The 27,022-nt window shown below is 36.9% G+C and overlaps 1 protein-coding gene across 3 annotated transcripts in view; it reads left to right on the top strand.

Annotated features, from left to right (window-relative positions):
- The window catches only part of YWHAE (tyrosine 3-monooxygenase/tryptophan 5-monooxygenase activation protein epsilon), a 42,448-nt gene that overhangs the window by 2,249 nt on the left and 13,177 nt on the right, over positions 1–27,022 (top strand). The window contains exon 2 of one of the 3 annotated variants that reach the window (XM_036906224.2): positions 19,869–20,220. The exons of the other annotated variants lie outside the window; for them this stretch is intronic. The gene's annotated coding sequence lies outside the window, so the exon portion shown is untranslated. The remainder of the gene's footprint in view (positions 1–19,868; positions 20,221–27,022) is intronic. 3 annotated transcript variants of the gene reach the window in all.

Below are 27,022 nucleotides of genomic sequence, written 5' to 3' on the forward strand. Positions count from 1 at the left end.
TTATTGATAATCATGTTTGGGAATAAGTGCTGAGGATTTTTGGCCAAATCCCTTATTGGTTATTCAACATAGGACTCTAGAGAGAGTCCCATGGTTACATTATTTTTAAAGGTTTGGTGGGTCTTTCAAAACGTAAAGGGGAAAGAGGATCCTCTTTGTGGGGAGGAACTCTCTGTTGAGCACAAGACAGAGATTCAATGGAAAGGAAGAAGAGAAACACATCAGGAATCAACTATCTTTTGTCCACTATGTTCCCCCCCCTTTTTGGTTGCAATAATTCAGTTTTGTTCATGGTAATAAAATCCCATAGTTTTAGTCACCAGTTTACCAGTGTGGGGTGTTGGAAGAAGGTGAGTGTATTTGAATGGCTTGGTTCAGTGAGTACTTGGATATAAACATGATTTTTACGCTTTGTTCCTGCAGTAACTTTTTTTGCATGCTATGTTGAACCTAATAACAGAACATCTTTGTAGCATCATTCAGCTCTGCTAAGGAATTGGAATCTATTTATATGGATTATTTAATGATACTGGAGGAAGAGCTAAGCTCTGTTCAGGAAAAGGACAATTTGGGGTTGCAGGTAGGAAATACTGAAGTCTGTCTGGAGCTAGAACTTTTCTCCTTGCAGTTGATTCTAGTGTCCCGTCACTTAGTGAAGTCAGTAGCCTAAAGCAATAGTTTTATGGCATTTGTAGCCATATTAAGCAAGTCTGTCATCTTTGAGGATTCTTTAACCAAGTCTTACCTTCCCGTATATATGAACCACAGTAGTATGGAAAAGTGAAGCATGTAGAGGGAAAACAAAATGAGTACTTTAAAACATTTTTCAAGAGCAGAGGTGTCTTTATAAACTACTGTGGGGTAGTTTATGGGTTTTGTCCTCCCTCAACTTCTCCTTGTGATGATTGGCTCTGTGTGAGGTAGGGGTAAAGTTTTGATGGTCGCTTTTGATCCATTCTCTGGGAATGCATCAACAGAGTAATGTGTTGGTTGTGAGTCACTAAATTGAGGACGTCTGATTGAAACACCAGAGCTTCATCTCTAGCTTATTCTGTAGTCAGTGAAGGATGGGGGCATGTTTTGAATTAACTCCTTAATACATGTCTTATTAGGGGAAAAATGGGTAATACTAAATTCAGTAAAAAATAAGCAGAATTGAAAATGTAATTTTTAAATCCCACCTACAGGTAACAGTTATGTTAAATGTTACCTTTTGTATATAATTTAGACTTTGTACAGTATTGTGCATATTGGGCATATTTCATCTATTCTGTTGGCTTATAAAACTAGAATAATGAAATTATGAATCATTGCAATTTGAGGTAAGGGGGTAAATTCTTAATACTGTGGACATTTCCTAGCCACCCTTTTCATTTTTATATGAAAAAGTCTTAGTTTGAATTCTAGTATAGGGAAGAACACTTATGGAAAGTATTGAACTGGGCAAATTTTGGATTCAGTAAGTACAAGGAAATGCATTGAAAGCCCATACAAGCAGGCTTTTCATAATTGTTTGATAGCTTGGTCAAAGCAATACGAAATAGTTCTAAAATTTCTTGATTTAACCTGGTGTAGCAAATGAAATTTCAGCCTGGTTAATTAATATATCTGATTTTACAAGAGTTTCAAGTACTTCTAAGAAGCTGAGCTAGAAGCATGATTTTTTCAAAGAGGGCTGTAAGGCTAATTTTGGAGAATTTTTATTAACTTTTATTTAAGAAAAGAGTGTTTAAACAATGACAGGCATAGGGTAAAGTTGAAATTTAAAAATTTTAGAGAATGCCATATTTATATAGAACTTTACATTTCTTAGAACACCTGCGCAAACATGTTGACTTATTTCATATAAACTTGAAGTAGGTAGTATAGTGAATTTGAGAAGATAGCAGTTTGTTTTTTTCTATATCACATGACTAGTTGGCTAGTAGATGGCAAAGCCAGAACTTTTCTGTCTGCTGACCTTTAGACTAGTACTCTTATTTCTCCTGAGCCACTCTGAAAATACCTCTGTGTAACTAAGGTGGAGGGGGAGAGTATGTTGCTTTAGCAGTTACTTGAGATGATAGTATGTCTTGGTGTTTATGACTTGGCTAATATCCATCATAAGTATTAGGTGAAAATGTCTTTGTAGTTTTCTAAAGAAACCTCATATTTTCTTTCAAAAACAATCATGTCCCAAAGCTCAGTGAAATTAGAATGAGGAATTTTAGGTAATCTCAGAATGTACATTTTCATTCATGGTCCTTGGTTTATCACAGTGTTTGTCCTCAGGTATGGGTTAACACCATGCATTTCAGTAAGATACTTTTAAAACACCCTCCCCCCCTTTTCATCTTAATGGATGCAGTCCTTAATGATACACTCATGAAACCTTTAGGAGGGGAATAGGTTGGGAAATGACTTAAGTGTAGTCCCAAATAGTCTAGACACTTGTGGAACAGAATCAGTTAAGGGATAGTGAGAAACAGCAACAAGTTACTTTTATTGTTTATGAAATGGTTATTTAACAGTTTAATACACTTAAATAACTGATACATCCAAGTTGACAAATTAGTTTACTAATATCACTATGGTTTGAGCTCATTAACTATTCTTGTTAGTTACACTCCTAGGAACAATTTCAGAAGCTCATTTAAATTTATTGTATTGTAGTAACAGCGGTAATAATAAAAGGGTCATCATAATTTATCCAAACCAGGATACCTTGAGACAAAGGGATGCCAATTTAAAATTGTGTCCTGAACTGCAAACTTGCTCTATTGTCATTCTACCTAAGACCATTTGTTAACCACCAGTTTTTCATTTGGATTCATATGAAAAGTTTTCTCAGGTTTGTTCATCCCTCTATGATAGAAATATCTTAGATCTAAGCCCCTTCTTTCTGAAATGAAGTTAACGTTTGGTAGAACATGAGACAGATTTCTACCTCTCTCTCCCCTTTCCTCCCAGCAGGAGCTGGGAAAGTCAAGGATATGGTAGTTGCTGAAAATAGAGCTTGCTGGTTTACCTCTTCAGTCTTATAGTGTAAGAGCCAAGTATGTTGGTTTTACATATGTCTACCTTGAGCTAGATCTGTATTTAAGAATACTTGACTTAGAAGTTAGTAGCAGTGTTCTGATAAACACAGAACTTTTTCTCCACATATACTTTTAAAGCCCCACCCACAACTTGTTAGGACCATTCTGTTCAGAATACTGAATCCTGTATGGTTTAGAAAACATGACTGTGATTCTGATGCATCTTTGAAATTTAATCTTGAATTAAACTTTTTCCAATGATACAGGACAATAGCTGGACAGATCTGTCATTTACCCTGCTAGGTTTGATTTGCAATCTGGTCAGAATTTTATCTAGCTAAATAAAGCAAAACATAAATTGTGTTTAACTCTTCTTTGTTTATATATAAAATTTGAAGGAGACACTTAACACTGTAAGAGGTATGACTGTTTCGTATTTTGGCAGATGTAGTGTAGTGCAGAGGCCTTGGAGTCATCTGGATTCCTTACCTTCAGAATGGGGATTGATGTCTACCTTGCCTGTTAATTTACTGGGTCACGAAATTGTGAGGTTCTGTGAACTGCAAGTATAATACTTGTCACAGTATTTACTGTGAAAAATTCAAATTAACCCACTATGAGAGATGAAGTAAATACTGCTGCTGACCAACGTGGTTAAAATTAGCAAGCGTACTCAGGGGTTTACACTTTTGAGTTACATTTTTTGAGTTAGATTTGCAGAAAGACTAGTTCTCAAAATCCTTAATCTTAACTCATCTGAAAATTTGCATATACGGAAAGTGAACGTTGTTCAAATTTATTCCAGAGCAGTATCATCTATTCTTTGGCCATGTTGAGCTGGTATGTAGTTTTGGTAGTGATTCTAGGTTACTGTTCAGAATATACCTCTCATCCATGTAACACCTGTTCTCTGTGGATTTAGGGTGAAAGGTTCTAGTAGTAAAAAAAATGACAAATCAGTGTCAAAATGCTTGCCTGTTATCAGACTTAGATTACTAACTAGGGAAATAATGGTATTACACCAAGCCAACTTGGTGAAATGTTATTTAAAAGCTTAGTGTGAGCTTTGGGTATGAAATGGGTTCTGATTAATAGAAAGCTACCAATTACCAAAGCAATCCTGAGAAGGAAGAATAAAGCCAGGAGGCGGGGTGGGGATTATGCTCCCTGACTTCAAGCTCTACTACAAAGCCACGGTAATCAAGACTATTTGGTACTGGCACAAGAACAGACTCATAGACCAATGGAACAGACTAGAGAGCCCAGATGTAAACCCAAGTGTATGTGGTCATTTAATATACGATAAAGGAGCAATGGACGATGGGGAAATGACAGCCTCTTCAACAACTGTTGTGTTGGCAAAACTGAATAGCTACATGCAAGAGAATGAAACTGGATTATTGTCTAAACCCATACACAAAAGTAAAAAGTGAACTCAAGATGGATCAAAGACCTGAATGTAAGTCATGAAACCATAGAACTCTTAGAAGAAAACAGGCAAAAATCTCTTGAGTATTAACACTGAGCAACTTTTTCCAGAACGCATTTCCTCTGGCAAGGGAAACAAAATAAAAAATGAACAAATGGGACTACATCAAGCTAAAAAACTTCTGTACAGCAAAGGGCACCCATCAGCAGAACAAAAAGGGCATCCTACAGTATGGGAGAATATATTTGTAAATGTCATATTGGACAAGGGGTTAACACCCAAAATATATAAAGAACTCACACATCTCAACACCCAAAAAGCAAATAACCCTATTACAAAATGGGCTGAGGATATGAACAGACACTTCTGCAAAGAAATTCAGATGGCCATCAGGCACATGAAAAGATGCTCCACATCACTAATCATCAGGGAAATGCAAATTAAAACCACAATGAGATACCACCTCACACCAGGTAGGATGGCCAACATAGAAAAGACTAGGAACAACAAATGCTGGTGAGGATGTGGAGAAAGGGGAACCCTCCTACACTGCTGGTGGGAATGTAAGCTAGTTTAACCATTGTGGAAATCAATATGGAGGCTTCTCAAAAAACTAAAAATAAAAATACCATTTGACCCAGGAATCCCACTCCTTGGAATTTACCCAAAGAATACAACTTCTCAGATTCAAAAAGACATACGCACCCCTATGTTTATCGCAGCACTATTTATAGTAGCGAAGATATGGAAGCAACCTAAGTGTCCATCAGTAGATGAATGGATAAAGAAGAGGTGGTACATATACACAATGGAATACTATTCAGCCATAACAAAAACAAATCCTACTGTTGGCAACAACATGGATGGACCTAGAGGGTATTATGCTCAGTGAAATAGGCAGAGAAAGACAAATACCAAATGATTTCCCTCATTTGTGGCATTGAAGCAAAACTGAAGGAACAAAATAGCAGACGCAGAGACTCCAAGAAGGACTAGTGGTTACCAAAGGGAAAGGGTGGGGGAGGGAGGGGGATTGTGGGGTATCATAATTGGTGCATCTGGTGTGTGTGTGTCACGGGGAAGACAGTGTAGCTCAGAGAAGACAAATAGGGACTCTGGCATCTTACTACACTGATGGACAGTGACTGCAATGGGGTATGGGGGGGACTCCATAATAAGGGTGAATGTAGTAACCACATTGTTTTTCTTGTGAAACTTGATAAGAGTGTATCAATGATACCTTAATAAAAAAAGGAAAGCTACCAATTAACACTACTTAATCCTTGGTTAGTCAGTCATTTGACGACTTTGTAGGATGTTGGAATGGTTGTGAACACCTTTGTGCTGTAGAAATGTGTCCGACTTAAAAATTTGTGTAAATGGTTTTATGATCATAATAGGTTAAATTAAAATTAAGTGGTAAAACTTTATGGTATTATTACCATGGAAATTTCAAAACATTGCGTGCTTTTTGCCTAGGCAATATCACCTAGGACAGTTATGATTTTGTTTTTATATTTATAGATTTTTCAAAAGGTATTTGTTAGGAAATATTTTTCTATGGAGAATACATTTTTCCCCTCACAACTTTAAAATACATGAAAAGTGTTGCAATTTTGATAAGGATTTAAAGTCTTAGGAAAATAAGTCAACAATTGGAATGTACCATAAAATAACTTACCCTAAATTGTATCATTACAAGGGTTATTTCTGGTCATTTTTTTCACCTGATGTATTCCAAAACAAAATTCTAAGATTTTTGTTTGTTTCAGTGTCTTTAATGAGCTTTTTTCCCTTATTTTTTCCCATACATCATATGTTAGGTCTTCTTCTGCACCTTATCTTTCTGGTAGTACTACAGTTAAACAGTTTGGCTTCTTGAAGGGAGTATCTTAAATTCTAACAGGAGATAAATCGTTTTGATGGAGTACAAGGGATTCCCTCCCACTCTCCAGTTTTGAGACTGATGGGAGAGACACCTGCAGTCAAAATTGTAGAATCTGGATAAAAGGTTATCTTGTGTTTCTACCTAGCAGAAGTTAATTGGTAAGGTTTTAAAGTTCTTTAGAAGGCGAAGCAATTTGTTTTTTTTCCTCTTCCTAGGAAAGGTATGAGTTAATTTTAAAGAGAGAGCTCCTCTGTTTGGGCTGGTAACATGAAGAAGAAAAATTGTAGATACTTGAGTGTTAAGATTATTGTTTTGAAAAGCCTTAGTATTCAGAGTATTGAAAGTTCTAAAGGCATTTGACAAATACATATTGAGTGCTTATTGTGTACCAGGCACTTGGGATTCTTCAGTAAAATAGACAAAAGATCTCTACAGGGAGCATATATTGTAGTGAATGTATAATACTTTTAGAGTTCTTCTGTTAGTATGTGTAATCTTTTTTTTTTTTAGGTTTATTTTGGTATCATTAATCTACAATTACATGAAGGACATTAGTTTACTAGGCTCCCCCCTTCACCAAGTTCCCCCCACATACCCGTTCACAGTCACTGTCCATCAATTACGTGTAATCTTTTTAAGAGTAATTTGAACTAGTCCAAACAACAATGGTGTTTGCTATACTGTAGGGCCCTATACCTTATGTTAGTCCTAGTCCCATATTAAAGACTGTAGAAAGCTACATGGTCTCTCTTCATTGATTGGTAGTGTCAAGTGGTGCTAACAAAATGAAAAGCTGCTTTAAAAAAATATTTTTGTTGACTCTGTGGCGATAAAACCCTATAACAATAATACTGTCTATTTAACGACAACTATGCTAGGTACTTAGCATTCTTGGAATCCTCAGAAACGATCCTACAAAGCAGCTACCACCTGTTTTACAGATTAGGATTAAAATTCTAGGAAAGGTGACAAATAGGTTCATCCCAGGATTCAGTCAGGTATGTCTCTCCTAGGCTGATTAATACTCTGTCCACTTCCATACTTAAATATAAACATTAGTCCATACTGCTTGAAGCTCTACTTTTGTTTCTTAGATGATAATTTATAACTTGAAAGTTGTGTTGAGCAGTCTTTTGGCTTATTTTCTCTCTTATATATGCAGAAAACTGAAGGATACAAAAGTTCAGTATATTTTCCATTGGAAACGTAACTAGAGGTAGTAGAATAGGCACTAGACCAGAAGTCATTAAATTGAGGGGAGATATGTCCAAGTTTTACCTCTTGATTGCTGTCCCTTAGTCTTATCTGTATGAGAGAGTTCTTTCCTGAAAGCTGTTTTATTCAATGAATTTTCAGGCTGAAACTCTTTTAAAAATGTTTGGGCTATGAAATAAATACTGGGAATTATATTGACAACTTGGGGTTCTACCCCAGCCAAAACTCAACCACTTAATAGAAAAATTCCCATTCCCCAAATTTGTATTTGCGTTCCTACTTATGTTAAATTAGTTAGAAGGTTGAAATACATGAAATTGCCAATTTCAGTTATTTTTGATTGATAAAATGATCATTTCATATGGGTCAACCTAATGTTAAGTGGTGGTTAGAAGGCTTGGAAGATGAGACCTCATTATACCCAAAAAGGCGTCAAGCTTTTTTAAGGAAGCACCAGGATTATTGAGGGATGTACATGAATACTTTGTCCCTGAGGTTGGTTTTGCTTTTTGTACTTAACCTAAATTGACTTACCTATTTTTGCTTTCAAGGTCTCTTGTCTGCTTTTGTCTTAGAATAATGGATTCAGATTTGCTCTGTTTGCAATCCTTTTAATGCAGTACTTTCAGGGCTACTGTTTAGTAGTATAAAGTCTCCTGGAACTGTTCAACATAGAGGACCCCAGATACTTTGATCATTTTGGAGAAAAGGTGGTATATAAAATACTCTACTCTACCCCCAAGCAAAATGTATGGAATTTACTCTTCTTTGCTAGTTGTCAGAATAGACTGGAAAAGGTTCCTGCCCTCACTGTTTTCTTTCCAAAAGAAAAATTGGTCTCAGTGCAGTACTTCATAGTTGGTAGAATGCGGTTGTAAGAAAATGATTGCATTTATTAGATTATGCAGTAGTAATTTGCTTCCTTAACTGCAGCCAGTAGATTCCTACTTATTAATGTGGAATTTCTGTGGCTATTCTCTGTTTAAAAGAATTGCTATCCTCCTTTTCCCCAGAGTGAGATTCTTTGTTTCTATTCTTTTAAAATCTAACTAGCCCTTGATTTATTCCTCTGTTTACTAGCGTTTTGGCATCATCATTGAATATGATCAGATGATGATCTATTTAAAATAATCAAGGAATAGAGAAGTTAAACAGTGCTGTGCATAAGAAAAATACATGATATATGTATTTTTAACTCCTTGATATATGAGAGTAAATCTTTATAGAGGGCTGAATTAGATAAAAACTCTAGGAATTTCATGGTACAGCAGTATTATGGCCCTCTACTTTTCCTTTATGTACCTTGTAATTAGGTGACTTTTAAGGCATGTAATTGAGGGCATTGGGGGAATGGCCAGAGGGGGGCCTTCGCTTTTTCCCCTACAGTTACCATTAAATCAATTTTTCTTCTTGCTCGTAATTAATACATACCATTAACATGGTCCTTATGCCTTAAAAAAATTTTTTTTTATTAAGGTATTATTGATATACACTCTTAGGAAGGTTTCACATGAAAAAACAATGTGGTTTCTACATTTACCCATATTCTCAAGTCCCCACCCATACCCCAATGCAGTCACTGTCATTCAGTGCAGCAAAATGCCACAGATCCACTGTGTGCCTTCTCTGTGCTACACTGTTCTCCCGGTGATCCCCCACATCATGCGTACTAAACATGATACCCCTCAATCCCCTTCTCCCTCCCTCCCCACCCACCCTCCCACACCCCTCCGCTTTGGTACTTGGGAGTCTGAGTCTGCTGCTGTTTTGTTCCTTCAGTTTTACTTCATTGTTATACTCCACAAATGAGGGAGATCATTTGGCATTTGTCTTTCTCCGCCTGGCTTATTTCGCTGAGCATAATATCTTCCAGCTCCATCCATGTTGTTGAAAATGGTAGGATTTGTTTCTTATGGCTGAATAGTATTCCATTGTGTATATGTACCACATCTTCTTTATCCATTCATCTCCTGATGAACACTTCGGTTGCTTTCATATCTTGGCTATTGTAAAAGTGCTGTGATAAACATAGGGGTGCATGTATCTTTTTGGATCTGAGAAGTTGTATTCTTTGGGTAAATTCCAAGGAGTAGGATTCCCGGGTCAAATGGTATTTCTATTTTTAGTTTTTTGAGGAGCCTCTATATTGCTTTCCACAATGGTTGAACTAGCTTACATTCCCACCAGCAGTGTAGGAGGGTTCCCATTTCTCCAGATCCTGTTCAGCGTTTGTTGTTCTTTGTCTTTTTGATGCTGCTTATGCCTTCATCTTTTACTGCTGTAGCTTTCTAATGACGTTCTTGACTTTTACCTTTCATCATTTCAAAATGCTACTGCCAATATTTCTTTAGTCACTTTGTCTTTACCTTTTATTCTTTTGTTTGAGACTGTGTTAATACTGTTTGGCAATTTTCTTTTCCTCCACTTCTAAAAGCTAAAAGAATTTTGGAAGCTGTTTAGCAGTCTGTTTTTGCTTTGCATGACTTTTAAGATAATTAGGAGAATGGTTTGTCTTTATTTTACAGGTTATCTGTATAGCTTACCATATATACTTATTTTACTAACCAATATGTGAGTGCTTTCATTTTTATTTGACAGCATTTAGGTTTTTAAGCTTTAAAATCTGAAACTGATTTTTAAAATATTAAAACTTGGGAAGCAGAGAAGGTTTAGTAGGAGGACCATTGTTACCAAAAAAATTGATCTGGGCAACTTGGTATTTTCCAGCTAAAATAAATAACTTTATATTTTCTATATATTTATTTCAACATAAGAGGAATTTACTTATTCATGGCATACTTGAAAAATAAAAAGTGGGAAGAAAATTTGTATTATGTTATTTTCTGTGCAGTTTATTTCGTTATACTCTGTATATCTGATTTTACTTAATATTGTAGAAATTTTTCTTATATCATGAACTGTAAGTAATACATAACATATCCAATAACAAACTATTGCAAGTTTTTGGCTAGAATATTGCTAGCAGCACTGAAATGAAATTTTTGTATCCAAAATAAAATTTTCTATAGTTAGGGTTATTTGGTTAAGAGAGATTCTGAGTAGAGTTTACTGGTGAAAGTAAATGAACCCAATGCTTTTGACTTGTGCACTCCCATTGTTCTTGAAAGTATTTTCTTTCAGTTTATAGTACCACCAGCTTGTCAGTGTGCAATGCATAACTTTCTAACTACAAAACTCATGTATGTAAAATTTCTAAGCTTCAGTTAAAATGTGAAAATACAGATTCAGGTTGTTTTAATATTTTAAAATTACAAAATCTGAAATTAAATGTAAAAAAATCAAATAGTACTGTCTTACATGTAAATACTGAAAGGTACTCCACCCTGCCAGAAGTAACTATATTGTCATTAACTGTGAATATACTTTCAGAAATTTGCTCAAGTGCTACTACATGGATAAACACGAAAACATACCTCATTTTGTTGATTCCAGTATGCTATTGATATAACAAGTGTCATTCTTTTTTTTTTTTTTTAATTGTAATAATATATTTTATTTAATGAAACGTATCTAAAATATCATTTCTAGCAATCAATAGCAATATTAACAAGGTATTTTCTATTCTTTTTAATACCAAGTCTTTGAAATCCAATGTGAATTTTTCTTTTTTTTTCTTTTTTTTTCTTTTTTTTTTTTAGATAATTATTTTTTATTGAAGGGTAGTTGACACACAGTATTACATTACATTAGTTTCAGGTGTACAACACAGTGATTCAACATTTATATACATGATAATTCTAAGTACCAGCTATCACCATACCAAGTTGTTACAATATTTTGACTATATTCCTTATGCTATACATTACATCCCGGTTGCTTATTTATTTTACAATTGGAAGTGTGTACTTTTTCTTGGTTGTTGTTGTTAGGGCATCTCTCATATTTATTGATCAAATGGTTGTTAACAACAATAAAATTCTGTATAGGGGAGTCAATGCTCAATGCACAATCATTAATCCACCCCAAGCCTAATTTTCGTCAGTCTCCAATCTTCTGAAGCATAACGAACAAGTTCTTACATGGAGAACAAATTCTTACATAGTGAATAAGTTACATGGTGAACAGTACAAGGGCAGTCATCACAGAAACTTTCGGTTTTGCTCATGCATTATGAACTATAAACAGTCAGTTCAAATATGAATACACATTTGATTTTTATACTTGATTTATATGTGGATACCACATTTCTCTCTTTATTATTTTTAATAAGATGCTGAAGTGGTAGGTAGATACAACATAAAGGTAGAAAACATAGTTTAGTGTTGTAAGAGAGCAAATGTAGATGATCAGGTGTGTGCCTGTAGACTATGTGTTAATCCAAGCTAGACAAGGGCAATAAAACATCCACATATGCAGAAGATTTCTCTCAGAACAGGGGGGGTGAGGTTCTAAGCCTCACCTCTGTTGATCCCCAATTTCTCACCTGATGACCCCCCTGCGACTGTGCCTGTCTTAGGTTGTTCCTCCCTTGAGGAATCTTACCCGTCTCTGGCTAACCAGTCATCTTCCGGGGCCATACAGGGAAATGTTAAGTTGGTAAGTGAGAGAGAAGCCTTATTGTTTGAAATGGTTAGCTTTTTATTTCTTTGCATATTTATGCCCTGTGGCTTCTATGCCCAGCATTTGTCTTGAGGTATCTTTACCACTTGGAGGAGTTATGATACTCGGTAAATTTGATATGAGGCACGAATTCTATTTAAGAATTTGTTGTAATTAGGAAGGAAGAAGAAAAGCTATAGAAGTAGCAGGCGGGAGAAAACATGGGAAGATTGATTATTTCTTTGACATATCTTCTTGTAGAGTAACTTCAGCATGTATATATTTTAAGCTACTACTTAAATTGCGCACACACATTAACATAATAGGAGTATAGTTACATAACCAAAGCATACCTGTAATTACCAGCCATCTCCAGTGAAACCAAGAAAACCAGTTAGGCACCCTAGGCATTTGTGAAAACTTATCAATGATATGATGGTTATTATCTAACTGAATTTGAATAGTTTGAGAAAAATCAGACAAATTAAAACAACCCATTCCTGGGCACTGTTCACATCCCATATGTTCTTTTAACAGTAAATAGTCTGTAGTTGTAAGATTTTGGAGCGCTACAATTTGCACTTCTCCTAATTCTTGGTTGAGTTCCAACAGTATAGATCCAGTCAAATTTGTTGTTTTACTGTATGCACAGGCCAGCTTAGATATCTCCTTCATTCCCATGGCAAGTCCAGGAGCTGGTGGGATGAGTGCATCTACAGCTGTAGCAGTGCGTGGATCTTTGTTGGGGTTTTTTGATGATCATCTTCTGGCATGAGTCTTCCCGAGAGTGCTGATGTTGGAAGTTCTCTTTCATATCGTTTCTTAGTTCATTTTCGGGGTAGCCAAATTAGGCTTTGATCCTCTGTATAAACACAAACAGACCCTTTGCCTACACTTTTATATGTCCTTTATATCATTGTGTAGAACTCATTAGAGGTCACCACATAGGAACTGCATTTTTTTTTTTTTTAATCATTAATCTACACTTACATGACGAATACTTTGTTTACTAGGCTCTCCCCTATACCAGGTCCCCCCTATATACTCCTTTACAGTCACTGTCCATCAGCGTAGCAACCTGTTGTAGAATCACTACTTGTCTTCTCTGTGTTGTACAGCCCTCCCCTACAAGTGTCATTCTTTTACATAACGTTAATGAAAATGCTGCCAGTTGCACTGTGGCACACAAGGAACTAAGAAAAGTCTGGATTTCAGAGATGTTAATGTGAAAAATGTTTCCTGAAATAAACACACATTTATGCTATATTCTTTAATAGAAATAACATTTATACATATTCAGCAACATGCCTTTTGCTCACAACAAAAACATTTTGAATATAAAAAGGAAAATTAAAAACAAAAATTTGACCATTTTAGCCAGACTAACATAAAAACTTAAGGAATGTCTTGTTGTTCAACTAGGTCACTGTACCTTTAAAAAAGAAAAACTTACCAAGGGATTTTAGTGTGCAGCCAGGGTTGAGAACCTCTGAAATAGATCATTTCTCAGATGCTTGACTGAATTAAAGTCACTGAGGGTGCTTATTAAAATTGTAAGCGTTTGATCTGTACTCCAAATTTAATGCACATCTGTGGGTATACAGCTGGGTTTGACAAGATGGCCATGTAAAGGCTGTCTTAGCTATTTTTTTAGCAGTTAAATAATTGCCAGCGATCTGGAGTTTGAGAATATTGGAAGCTGGGCATTACTGCATAGATTTCTGTGTAGTTTTGTCTATTACTCTTTTAAAAACAGTGGTTATTGACCCAGGAATTCCACTCCTAAGAATTTACCCTAAGAATGCAGGATTCCAGTTTGAAAAAGACATATGCACCCTATGTTTATTGCAGCACTGTTTACAATAGCCAAGAAATGGAAGCAGCCTAAGTGTCCATCAGTAGATGAATGGATAAAGTTGTGGTACATATACACAATGGAATATTATTCAGCCATAAGAAGAAAACAAATTCTACCATTTGCAACAACATGGATGGAGCTGGAGGATATTATGCTCAGTGAAATAGGTCAGGCAGAGAAAGACAAATACCAAATGATTTCCCTCATATTTGGAGTATAAGAACAAAGAAAAAACCGAAGGAAGAAAACAACAGCAGGCACAGAACCCAAGAATGGACTAAGAGTTGCCAAAGGGAAAGGGACTGGGGTGGGGGGTGGGAAGGGAGGAAGGAGGGGAATAAGGGGCATTACGATTAGCACACATAATGTAGGGGGTGGCATGGGGAAGGCAAGTATAGCACAGAGAAGACAAGTAGTGACTCTATAGCATCTTACTACACTGATGGACAGTGACTAATGGGGTATGTTGTGGGGACTTGATAATGGGGGGAATCTAGTAACCACAATTGTATATTAATGATACCAAAATAAACAAAAAAGCCCACAAAAAAAAACAGTGGTTAATGGTTTTGTGGATATATTTGTTCAAGTTCAGTATTAGAGGGTCACTACTGCTTTGCATATGATGAAAAGTTTAACATAACTTTAGGTCTAAATTTGTAAGTGCTAATTAACCTGATTTTAAAAATACTGTTAACTCCTATCTTAGGGTTGTACTGCATACATACTTTTTCTGAACTCTGTAGTGTTCTCCCCTTCATTTACTGTAGCTTACTGAGTTTGTCACTTTTCCTTGTACTTGCCTCTGTATTTTATATTTTGGTCAGCTGATATAATTAGGAATTCCGCTCTCCCCCTTCAAAAGTAAATCCTGTAAATCCATTCTTTGACTTCCAAAAGTCAGTAAGTATTTAGCTTGTCTTGGGAATGAGTTTCCCCTTGTGAATGTTAAAATAATTTAGTGTAATATCTAACATAAAAGGAGTTTACAGTTCAGTTTAAGGAGGACTATAGCTAAAACCAAGAATGACTATTGCCAACTTCTGTGGTACAGGAATTTTAAAGAAGGAATGAGGGCATTATGGGCTGTAGTTGTCAGGGAAAACATGAGTATTAGATGAGATTCTTTGGGATGCACAAGATGTGGATGGTAGGAGGAGAATGATCTGCTGGATGTGTCATCAAAGGTGCAGATCCAGTATTAAGCATATGAAGCCTAAGAATGGGATATCTCAGCTAGAAAGAAGAAATGGAACCAGATTATACACAAGGCTTTATTAGGTTTAGATTCTGGGTTTTGTTTTTTATTTAGCTTTTTGCTGTATTAAGTACATTGTTAATAACACTCCTTTAAGTGCTCACATCCTCATCTTCCTGGATTCCTTTTTTTTAATCTTGGTAAGAGAGGCATGCAAAGGAAAGAATTTAAGTATGTTGTTGAGTTGAGTTATGTGCCAGAGCATTTACTATACAATCTCATTTTAACTCTTAATAGCCCAGTTAGATGTTGATACTTTCCAAGTTGTAGGTGAGAAAACAAGCTCATAAAGGTTAAGTGATGTAGGTCTCATAGCATGTAAACACCTAAACCAGAATGAAAATCTGATCTGAATATCCAGCTGTAAACATGGTGTTTTCCTACCATGCTGTGTTTACCAAAGTGTGTATCTTTTGATCCACCTAGTAGTACAGTTAGTATGTAGATATGACAAGAATAGTGAATATTAGAATATTCTAATAGTGTTATTAGAATAGGACCTCTTTAGAGAGGTTTCTTGACCTGTTTTCTGTTTTAGCATCTTGTTTGCTGCTTTCATAGTACCAACACAAAGTGTACTTAAATGTCAATTTATTAATCCTGTTCACTTTAACCATTTAAACCTTGGCATAAAGAAATATCGCAGGAGTGACTTCCCATGTCTTGCCAAACTCTGTACTTTATTACTCTTCACACTCTTTAAGATACATGTCATAATATTTCGCTGGTTTTAATTAAACATAACTAGTGATTACTACTATAATATATTATGTCTCTAGGTAATTAAAAGTGTTATAAGACTCCTAAAGCTGCAAATCTCAAATTTTTATTCCATCCTTAGATTCTTTCCACATTTATTTTCTTTTGGAACTAAAGTAGCTAAGGAGTTTTTGATAGATTGAATTAAATTTTGAGTAACGTAAAAATCCCAGTTTGGGTTTTAGCATCCCTTAGAGCTCTTAAGTGATTTGGAAGCATGCACAAATTCAAATAGCCCTTTAGGATAATGGCATCACAGACTGAGCAGGCTTAAGCAGCTGAATTATTTATGACAGACCTAAGACTGTCAGATTTGGCAGCATTTAACAACCAATGTAAGTCACTGTAGTCTGAGAATGTTTTGTAACTAACTTAATCTGATGGGCTAATCTGAGTGTAGGTCTGTCAATCATATTCCATTTTCAGTATAGGGATCATACTGAATTACTTTTATGGTTTGCTGATAACACCTGCCCTTGATTGCCCAAATCAAATTTATTTTCCATGGTTTATGGTACAGAATTGATGGCTTCTGATAGAGTATTTGTCACTATGTGAGAGAAAGTGAGTGATACTTTATACAGAAAAAATTTGGCCCCATCTGTGTTTAATATCTAAATATTAACAGTAGTCTTTCCTACCAAATTGTTTACATCTCTTAGAAATCTTCAAGCCCGAATATTGTCATTGAATTGTCTATGAATTGACTGTTTACTGATTGTTCAAATTTTTGTTTAGCTGATAATTTCACTCATTCCATGGAGGTTGTTTAAGTCCATCAGATCATCTGAAAGCAACATAAACCTGGACATCAACATAAGTAACTGACAGAGTATAACTTTTATGGAAATACCATCATCCTTTTCAGAGATAAGAAATATCCCAGCAAAGACTGTTTCCCACCAGTAAATTTAGTCATTTTCTGTGATTATTCCTTTTTAAGTAAACATCAGTAAGGTAAATTCCTTAGTTCAGTACCTTAGATATTTCTTCCCCAACAAACTTGCATATTTAAAAATCAAATGCAATAAAAACAGTTTAACTTAGGACATTTTAAGTTGTTGCCTGATTACCTTTAATAACCATAGACAAAGTTTGTGGTCTGCATTAATTCATTGCCTTTAATTCTTACATGTATATTTGCTCTTTTAAACATTGATTTGATTTGACAGCCTTTAAAAATTTTTAGTGTGTTTTCATTGGCTTGTTCTAAAAAAAGAGAGACTGTAGTGCGCTTTCCTCTCCTCCCCCACTTTTCCCAACTTCTTACACTTAGGTGGCAGGGTCGTGTTAACTGTTCTGGCCAGTGAAATATGAGCAGGAATTATATGTGCAACTGTGTAAAGGAGGTGAAAATACCCTTTCTTGATTTGTCTGTTTCTCCCCTTCTGCGACCAGGGAAGCCTGTACCAAATGGTACAGCTCCAAGATGGTGGACCTTCACTAAAGCATTTGAGTTGAGGAAGAAACCTTTGTTGTGTCAAGCCTCTGAGATTGGGGAGTAATTTGGTTTCCCAGTGCACCTGTCCTATCTTGGAAATACAGAACAATCATAATTCAGGGCTATTGATTCTTTAGATTAAGTTTAAAACATGTTTATAGAATTACCTCCTTTTATTGTGCTTTTTTACTTTATTGAACTTGGCAGATAATTCACTTCTTATAAATTAAAGGTTTGTGGAAACCCTGTCCTAAGCAAGTTTTTTGGTGCTATTTTTCCATTTGCTGTGTGTCACATTTTGGTAATTATTTGGATATTTCAAACTTTTTCATATTACATATGTTACCGTCAGTGATCTTTGATGTTACTATTGTAATAGTTCTGGGGCACAAGAACCATGCCCATATAAAACAATGAACTTAGTCTATAAAAATGTGTGTTCTGATTGCTTTGTGACAGGCCATTCCCCCATCTCTCTCTCTCACTACCTCCAGGTCTCCCAGTTCCCACAGTACTGCAGTTAGGCCAATCAGTAACCCTGCAGTGGCCTCTAAGTGTTCAAGTGAAAGGAAGGATTGTGCTTCTCTCATTTTAAATCAACTAGAAATGATTAAGCTTAGTGATGAAGAAGGCATGGCGAAAGCTGAGATAGAAAGCTAGGCCTCTTGGGCCAGTTAGCCAAGTTGTGAATGCAAAGGAAAAGTTCTTAAAAGTGCTGCTCCAGCAAACACAAGAATAAGAAAGCAAGAGCAGAAAGTTTTAGAAGTCTGCATAGATCAAACCAGCTGCATGATTCCCATAAGCCAAAGTTAATCCAGAGCAAGTTTCTAACGAGCCAAGTTTCTAACTCTTTTAAATTTTATGAAGGCTGAGAGGTTAGGAAACTGCAGAAGAAAAGTTGGAAGCTAACAGAGATGAGTCTTTAAGGAAAGACGCCTTCTCCATAGCAAAAAAGTGCGAAGTGAAGCAGCAAGTGCTGATTTGGAAGCTGCAGCTGGGTTATCAGAAGATTACAATAATTGATGAAGGTGGCTACATTAAACAACAGATTTTAGTGTAGACAAAACATCCTTCTATTGGAAGATGACATACAAGACTTCATAGCTAGAGAGGAGAAATCAGTGCCTATCTTCAGAGCTTCAGAGGAAAGGGTGAGTTTCTTGTTAGGGGCTAATGCAACTGATGACTGAGTTGAAGCCAGTGCTCATAAACCATTCTGAAAATCCTAGGGCCCTTAAGAATTATGCTACATCTACTCTGCTTGTGTTCTTTCTGTAAAGGTAACAACAAAATCTGGATGACAGCACATGTTTACAATGTGGTTTACTGAATATTTTAAGCCCACTGTTAAGACCGACTGCTCAGAAAAAAAATTCCTTTCAAAGTATTATTGCTCATTGATAATAAACCTGGTCACCTAAGAACTCTGATGGCAATGTACAATGAAATATATGTTGTTAGCTTGCTAACACAGACATCCATTCTGCAGTCCCTGGTTCAAGGAGTCATTTTGACTTCAAAGTCTTAATTAAGAAGTAGATTGCATAAAGGCTATAGCTGCCAAATAGTGATTCTTTTGATGGGTCTGGGCAAAGTAAATTGGAAACCTGGAAAGGAATCAGCATTCTAGATGAGATTAACATTCGTGATTCATACATAGGAAAAGGTCAAAATTATCAGCATTAACAGAAGTTTGGAAGAAAAATCCAATCATCATGGATGACCTGGAGGGGTTTAGGATTTAAGTGGAGGAAGCAACTACAGATGTTGTAGAACTAGCAAAAGAGAGAGCTCTAGGATTAAAAATGGAGCCTGAAGTTGTGACTGGATTGTTGCAGTCATGATAAACCTTTAACAGATTAGGAGTTGCTTCTTACAGATGACCAAAGTAAATGGTTTATTGAGAAGGAATGTATTCCTGGTGAATATGCTGTGAAAGATTGTTGAAATGACAACAGAGGATTTAGAATATTGCATAAATTTAGGTAATAAAGCAGTGGCAGGGTTTGAGGGAATTGACTGTTTCTTTGTTAGCAGAGGCAGCTGAGGCTTAATTTTGGAAAAGACACTTGAATTGACTTTAATTGGAGGCATGGGCAAGAGGGAGTATCCCAGGCAGTAGACTCCACGCCAGGTGTGGGCTGAGGATGGGCTGAGCCTCAGGTGGGTCTCCTATTCCTGACACTCCCCTGAACAGCTCCTTTCCGCATAGGCTCTGGTAGCCACAGGAAGGGATAGGCTGGGAGGGAGTGCAGTGGCCATTGACTCGGCTAGGTCATCAGGTGACTCAGACACCAGCTTCCCATTGCAGGACATCACAATCACAGCCTTTGAGGAGCTGATGCAACTGAAGGGGCAGGACTGAAAGGAGCTCAGGCCAAGCTCAGCCCACTTGAGTAGCTGTTGGTGGTCTTGGTATGGATACTCATGTTCTGTATTCCAGAATCCTGCTGGCTCTTCTAGCCCACCCTCCAGCAGCTTGGTCGGCAATCTTGATGTTTGACCCCAATTTTGAAAGAAGTTCTACTTCTTGTCTACTACTACTACTTGTGCATAAAATGCTATCAAGCATCACATGCTACAGAGAAATCATTCGTGAAAGGAAGTGTCAGTCGATGTGGCAGACTTCATTGTTTTAAGAAATTGCCAGTCACCTCAGCCTTCAGCACCCACCACCCTGATTAGTCAGCCGTCATCAACATGGAGGCAAAGACCCTCCAGCAGCAGAAAGACTATACGACTTGGCTGAAAGCTCAGGTGATGGTTAGCATTTTGCAGCTATGAAGTACTTTAAGGTATGTACTTTTTTTTTTAAGGCATAATGCTATTGCACATTTCTATAGTATAGTGTAAAACATTTTTAAATGCACTGGGGAACCAAAAAATGGGTTTGACTTACTGCGTATTTGCTTTATTGCAGTGATCTGGAACCTAATCCCCAATATTGCTGAGGTATGCGTGTACTATTTCTTTTGTACTTTCAATTTTGAGATGCCTAATAGATTACATCCAGGCTTCTCTGTTTTCTAGAATCTTAGGGGATTGTTTCAAAATTATGTGCCGGCTTCTCTAAAGACCAATAATACCATCTCTGGGCTGGTATGTGAAATATATGCATATCATATGAAGGACATTTAGCTTTCATGGCATGCCTCAGAAATGAATGATTCATAGAAAGGCATTACACTTCTCCTGTGCTAATTCTCTGGTGGAGTTCCTTCTTTCCATTCTTTAATTTCTAAGCCTTGAGAACTAAGTATTGAGATTTTAAGGAAGACATTATTCATCACATTAAGTTTTATGGCCAGTCTGAGCTCTTTTATTTCAGGTCTTTTGGTTCTTCCTTTGGTCCTCAATTGGGCTATTCTTTGAATACTGTTGCTGGCACAGGTCTGAGATTGTTTTTTTATCTCCCTCCTCTCCCTCATGCACACATCAGGTTTTCCTTTGCTGCTGTGCTTATCTCTGTCCCTTTTAGCTCAAAAGACACAAAGATTTTTCTACATAGGATGTAAAAGTGGTTCATCTTCATACAGAGGTCCCTGTTCTCAATGTTAACATTTTCTGTGATGATCATACATCAGTGGACCACATGTCAGTCCTACACCCAACAACCACCTCCCTGTCCACCCTTTGTTCCATTTTTGAAAGCCTTAGAAGAATCCTAAGCCCTTAAGTGCACCTTCTCTCTGAGGTTGTCTGCACTCCCCTTTCTTCGAGTGTATATTTTTTGCCTTAAAGACTCTGTGCTCAACTTAACTGCGTTTTGTCTCTGTGCTCTTCCAGTGCTAAGCATCTTTGTCCCTTTGCTATTTCATTCAATTTTCTAGACTTAAGCACAAGTCTTCAATATCTCTGTCCTACTTCAGACAAATAGGGAGGGGCTACTGAGAACTCTGATTTGGGCTTGCAGGTTCCTGTCTCCTGGGTGACCGGACAGGACTGCAGCTGTACAATCATGTTCCTTAATAGCCTGCCTGAAAATCTTTCTTTGCCTTTGGGAAGTTCTTAGAACATAATCGCATTCCATCCAGTGCTCTGCTGCTCCCCACAAGTCCTGGGGTGGTGAGGGCTTAGTTTCCATGCCTAATAGATTCAAGCGGATACTGGACTCCAGGTGACTCTGGCTTCAGGAGTTGGCAAGGGATCTGCCCTGTGCCAAGCAAGGAGTTAAGTGAGCTTCCCTTTTCTCTCTGTTTCCTGCACGGCTGCTGCCATTTCCTGCTACTGTTGCTCTAATGAATTGTTCCTTACGAATGCTGGTCATGCAGAGTCCAGAACCCTCTCCCATTCAGGTTGAGGTTTCTCCTAGTGGGCAGGGCGAGACCTCCCCAGATGCAGCTGCCTGACAACACTTCCTTTAAGGTTTTTAGTTTCTTTTGGTGAATTTTCTATAAGGTAAATAATGGTCATGTAGTAAAGGAAATGTCAGTGTGAGGGAACAATGGCATTTTATGGAAAAGTGCAGGTTTTACACTCTACCTCTAATTTAACTAGGTCTTTCTTTTTTGAAGAAGTGTTCTCATTTAATAGAAATGTTAATTTATCTCAGGTATAAAGACTTCTCTATTTGTCAGTCCAGGTGAATGCATATAAAATATATCCTGGCAGATTGCAAACTAACAACTTCAAACAACCATACTTGATAGTAATTGGTCTAGGGAATTTTACTGACTGAGGTGATTTTTATAATTGCAACAGGATGACTTTTGCAGCTTTACAATTTACAGAGGTACCTTGCTGTTTTCCCTGACGTTTTTCCGTGCTTCTGCATTACCCGTAAGGTAACTTTGCATTCTTTCCCTTTGACATATTCATTTGGGAAACTTACCTTCATGCAAGCCAGAAATAAATTTATTGTCTGAAGTTTCTTTTCAAGTTGGGTCTCTGGAGAAGTTTCTTTTCAACAGACCATTTGAGGATTCCACTATTGTCATCACATCAGTCATCTAAATTAATTTACATTGAGGAGGAGGCTACAGAGTTTTGGCAGAGCTACTTAGTTGGTCTCTTTTATTTTTAAATTCACTTAACACAGTTCACGGTCTTAACCATTTTTAAATGTACAGTTCAGTGGTACTACACATTTTTCTGCAGCCATCACCACCATCCATCCCCACATGTCTTTTCATCCTGTAAAACTGAAACTCTACGCATTAAACAGTACTGCCTCATCTTCCCACTGCCTCTAGCCAAACTGCTGATACACTTTCTATTTTTATGATTTTGTTACTCTTGGTACCTCATGTAAGTGGGATCACACAGTATTTGTGTTCTGACTGGCTGCTTCACTTAACATAATATCCTCAAGTTTCACCCATATTGTAGCATATTGGAGAATTTTCTTTTTAAGGCTGAATAATACTCCGTTGCATTGTATATATACCATTTTGTTTATTCATCCATTGTTGGACACTTGGGTTGCTTCCATGTTTTAGCTATAGTGAATAATGTTCCTGTGAACATGGAGATACAAATCTTCAATACCCTGCTTTCAGTTTTTGTGTATATACCCAGAAGTGGAATTGGTGGATCATACGGTAATTTTATTTGTAATATTTTGAGGAACCATCATATGTTTTACACAGCAGTTAATACCATTTTACATGCCCACACACCAATCGGGCACAGGGTCCAATTTCTCCACATCTTTGCCAACACCTATTATTTTTTTTTTCGTAGTGACCATAATGGTTGTGAGGTGGTAGATCATGTTAATCTTTTAAATAGGTAAGGGAAAGAACTAGGGTTTCAACTGTCTTGCTCTAAATGAGCCTTAGGGACTCTTGATAGGGAATCACATCTGGTTATATAAAGCAGCACTTTTCTAGCCTCTGTTACAGATTGCTTTGATGAGTTCATTCCACCCCCCTTTACACCAACAAGTTAATTTTCTGTATAAAAGATTATAAACCTACACATTCTGCTTGCCTTTTCTTGACAGTCTGTAACAGATGAATCAGTAAAGCTTCTCGACTGCAGAATATCCCCAAATACCCTGACACTTACATTATGGGATGGTGTTGGTTCTCTTTTAGTCATTTTATGTGTAAGATTCAATCATATAATAATATATAATATTAGATCATGTAATACTAGATCAGATCATATAAATACTAGATACTTAATATTATAAGTCCCTGTAGATGCCAGTCTTATTTATTGCAAATACTATTTGAATGTATAGGAACTTTGTGTGATAACACAGGACACCTATACTAAATGCCCCTTTATAATTTAGTGAACAGACCTCAGACTTTCAAGATTCTTTGGTCTCAGACTTCTTAAGGAATTGATGTAACTAAATTTTCTACCAAATAAAATGGGCTGCAGAAAGAAAAAGATTACTGAAATTGTCAAGAAAGGACTATAGAGTCTTTGGTTCTATCAGCCATAAACTCTGGAGTCATTATCTGGGTTGTAATCCATTGAATTTGTGGTTTTGAGCAAGTAATATTCCTTAGTTTCATGTGAAATGGGAATAAGAGTGGTACCTACTTCAAACATCTGTTGAGACTAGATGCATTAATACAGGCAGAGCATTTGGAACAATGCCTGAGACCAAGTGGTTTACTTGTGAATGAGTTTACTGAATATGTAAATACTTCCAACTAGCAAAACCAAAAAGCAAACCTAAAATAAAAGTCAGTGACAAACATTTGACTTTCCTTCTGTCAGGTTAGTACAGTAACAAATAGAGGCAGGCTGTCTAATTGAACTGTCTAAATAGGATATCTAACTAGGCAGTTACCGTACAATGAAGAGGAAATTACCTGGAACCATATAGACTTACTAGTATGTTTAAGATCCTCTTTGTGAGTTGTTGGGATTATGTGTTTAAGAATTTCTTTTTTTAACGGTAGTGATTTTTGGTCAGGTACTCATTGTCTCCAAACTTTGAAAAGTCCCAGATATTTTGTCCAAACTGCCTGTCCATCTGCAAGTAGTGATTGAACCAAGAGCTGCAGTTCTCAGGTTCATAAATCATGCTCACATCTGCTACATAAGATTTGGCAGCCTTCTCCCATCCCCAAAATGCTTAGATCACATTAATAAAATAGTTGCTGCAAAGGTGATTTTATGAAATACTCATTATGGTGAGAAATTTGTGTGGTTACAATTGGGGTTAGTCCTCTCTGCTGATGGAGGTTTTAAGGGTGAGGCCAGTCTAGAGTTCGGGATAAATCAGCTTTCACATACAGTTTTGGGGTACATTATGGTTAGGACCACTATGTTTTTTTAATTTTTTTAAATTTTTGCTATCATTAATCTACAATTACATGAAGAACACTATGTTTACCAGGCTCCACCCCTCACCAAGTCCCTCCCCCACACCCCACTACAGTCACTGTCCATCAGCGTAGCAAGATGCTGTATAATCACCATCTGTCTTCTCTGTGTTGTACAGCCCTCCCCATACCCCCCCACAACACTATACATGCTTTCTTTTTTCCTGCCCTTATCCCTCCCTCCCCACCCATCATCCCCAGTCCCTTTCCGTTTGGTAACTGTTAGTCCATTCTTGGGTTCTGTGATTCTACTGCTGTTTTGTTCCCTCAGTTTTTCTTTGTTCTTATATTCCACATATGAGTGAAATCATTTGGTACTTGTCTTTCTCCACCTGGCTTATTTCACTGAGCATAATACCCTCTAGCTCCATCCATGTTGTTGCAAATGGTAGGATTTGTTTTCTTCTTATGGCTGAATAATATTCCATTGTGTATATGTACCACATCTTCTTTATCCATTCATCTACTGATGGACCACCTAAGTTGCTTCCATTTCTTGGCTGTTGTAAACAGTGCTGCGATAAACATACGAGTGCATCTGTCTTTTTCAAACTGGGCTGCTGCATTCTTAGGGTAAATTCCTAGAAGTGGAATTCCTGGGTCAAATGGTATTTCTATTTTGAGGAACCTCCATACTGCTTTCCACAATGGTTGAACTAATTTACATTCCCACCAGCAGTGTAGGAGGGTTCCCCTTTCTCCACAACCTCTCCAACATTTGTTGTTGTCTGTCTTTTGGATGGTAGCCATCCTTACTGGTGTGAGGTGATATCTCATTGTGGTTTTAATTTGCATTTCTCTGATGACAAGCGATGTGGAGCATCTTTTCATGTGTCTGTTGGCCATCTGAATTTCTTCTTTAGAGAACTGTCTATTCAGCTCCTCTGCCCATTTTTTAATTGGATTGTTTCCTTTTGGTTTGTTGAGGTGTGTGAGCTCTTTATATATTTTGGATGTCAACCCTTTATCAGATCTGTCATTTACAAATATATTCTCCCATACTGTAGGGTACCTTTTTGTTCTACTGATGGTGTCCTTTGCTGTACAGAAGCTTTTCAGCTTGATACAGTCCCTCCTGTTCATTTTTGCTTTTGTTTCCCTTGCCCGGGGAGATATATTCAAGAAGAGGTCACTCATGTTTATGTCTAAGAGATTTTTGCCTATGTTTTTTCCTAAGAGTTTTATGGTTTCATGACTTAACGTTCAAGTATTTGATCCATTTCGAATTTACTTTTGTGTATGGGGTTAGACAGTGATCCAGTTTCATTCTCTTACATGTGGCTGTAGGACCACCATGTTTTTGTTGGTGGTATTAAAAGGATAGGGATGATGCCAGTGTTATCATGAGAGCTTCGTTATAGTTACAGTTTGTACAGGTATTGGTGCAAAGCACTGGTTGCAGAACTTTAGGGGTAGTAAGAAGCTCTTTACTCTTCTGAGTATCCCTTAATCTACTACCTTCAGGAATGGAGAAATTTCTGGAGCTGAAGGGCTAAGAAGAATAGTTGGGGTTTTTAAAAGTAAGTAACTCCTATAACTCACAGTAATAAAAAGGCAGACAAATCATTTAAAAAATGGGCAAAGCATCTGAAGAGATATTTTCCAAAGAACACATATCAGCCAATAAGCACATGAAAAGGTGCCCAACATAACTAGCCATCAAGGAAATACAAGTCAAATCATATGAGATACCAGTTCACACCCACTAGGATGAGTATTTAAAACCAAACCAAAACCAAACACTGACAAAAGTGTTGGTGAGAGTATGGAGAAGTTCAAATCTTCCTGTATTGCTGGTGGGAATGTAAAAGTGGTAAAACTCCTAGTTAATACAGTGTATTCAAGAGACTTACATAATTACATAATGTTCATAGCATATAATTACATAAATGTTCAAATCCTCCTGTATTGCTGGTGGGAATGTAAAAGTGTAAAACTCCTAGTTAATACAGTGTATTCTAGAAAAGTACATAATTACATAAATGTTCATAGCACTCTTCATAATAACTAAAAGTGGAAATTCAGTCCAGAGTCTGTTAACTTATGAATGGATAAATAAAATGCAGTATATCCATATTGTAAGTGAAATACTGCTAGGTGCTGCACTGTGGATGAGCCTTGAAACATACTAGGTGAAAGAAGCTGATCACAGAAGACAGTATACTATATAGTTCTAGATTATGAAATGTCCAGAATAGGTAAATCTTTGGAGATGGAAAGTAGAATGGTGGTTGCTTAGAGCTCAGGGTTGGAGGTATATGGGGAGTGGCTGCTGATGGGTATGGAGCATTTCTCTGTGATGAAAATG

Source organism: Manis pentadactyla, chromosome 4 (assembly GCF_030020395.1).
Source record: "Manis pentadactyla isolate mManPen7 chromosome 4, mManPen7.hap1, whole genome shotgun sequence".
Taxonomy (NCBI): domain Eukaryota; kingdom Metazoa; phylum Chordata; class Mammalia; order Pholidota; family Manidae; genus Manis; species Manis pentadactyla.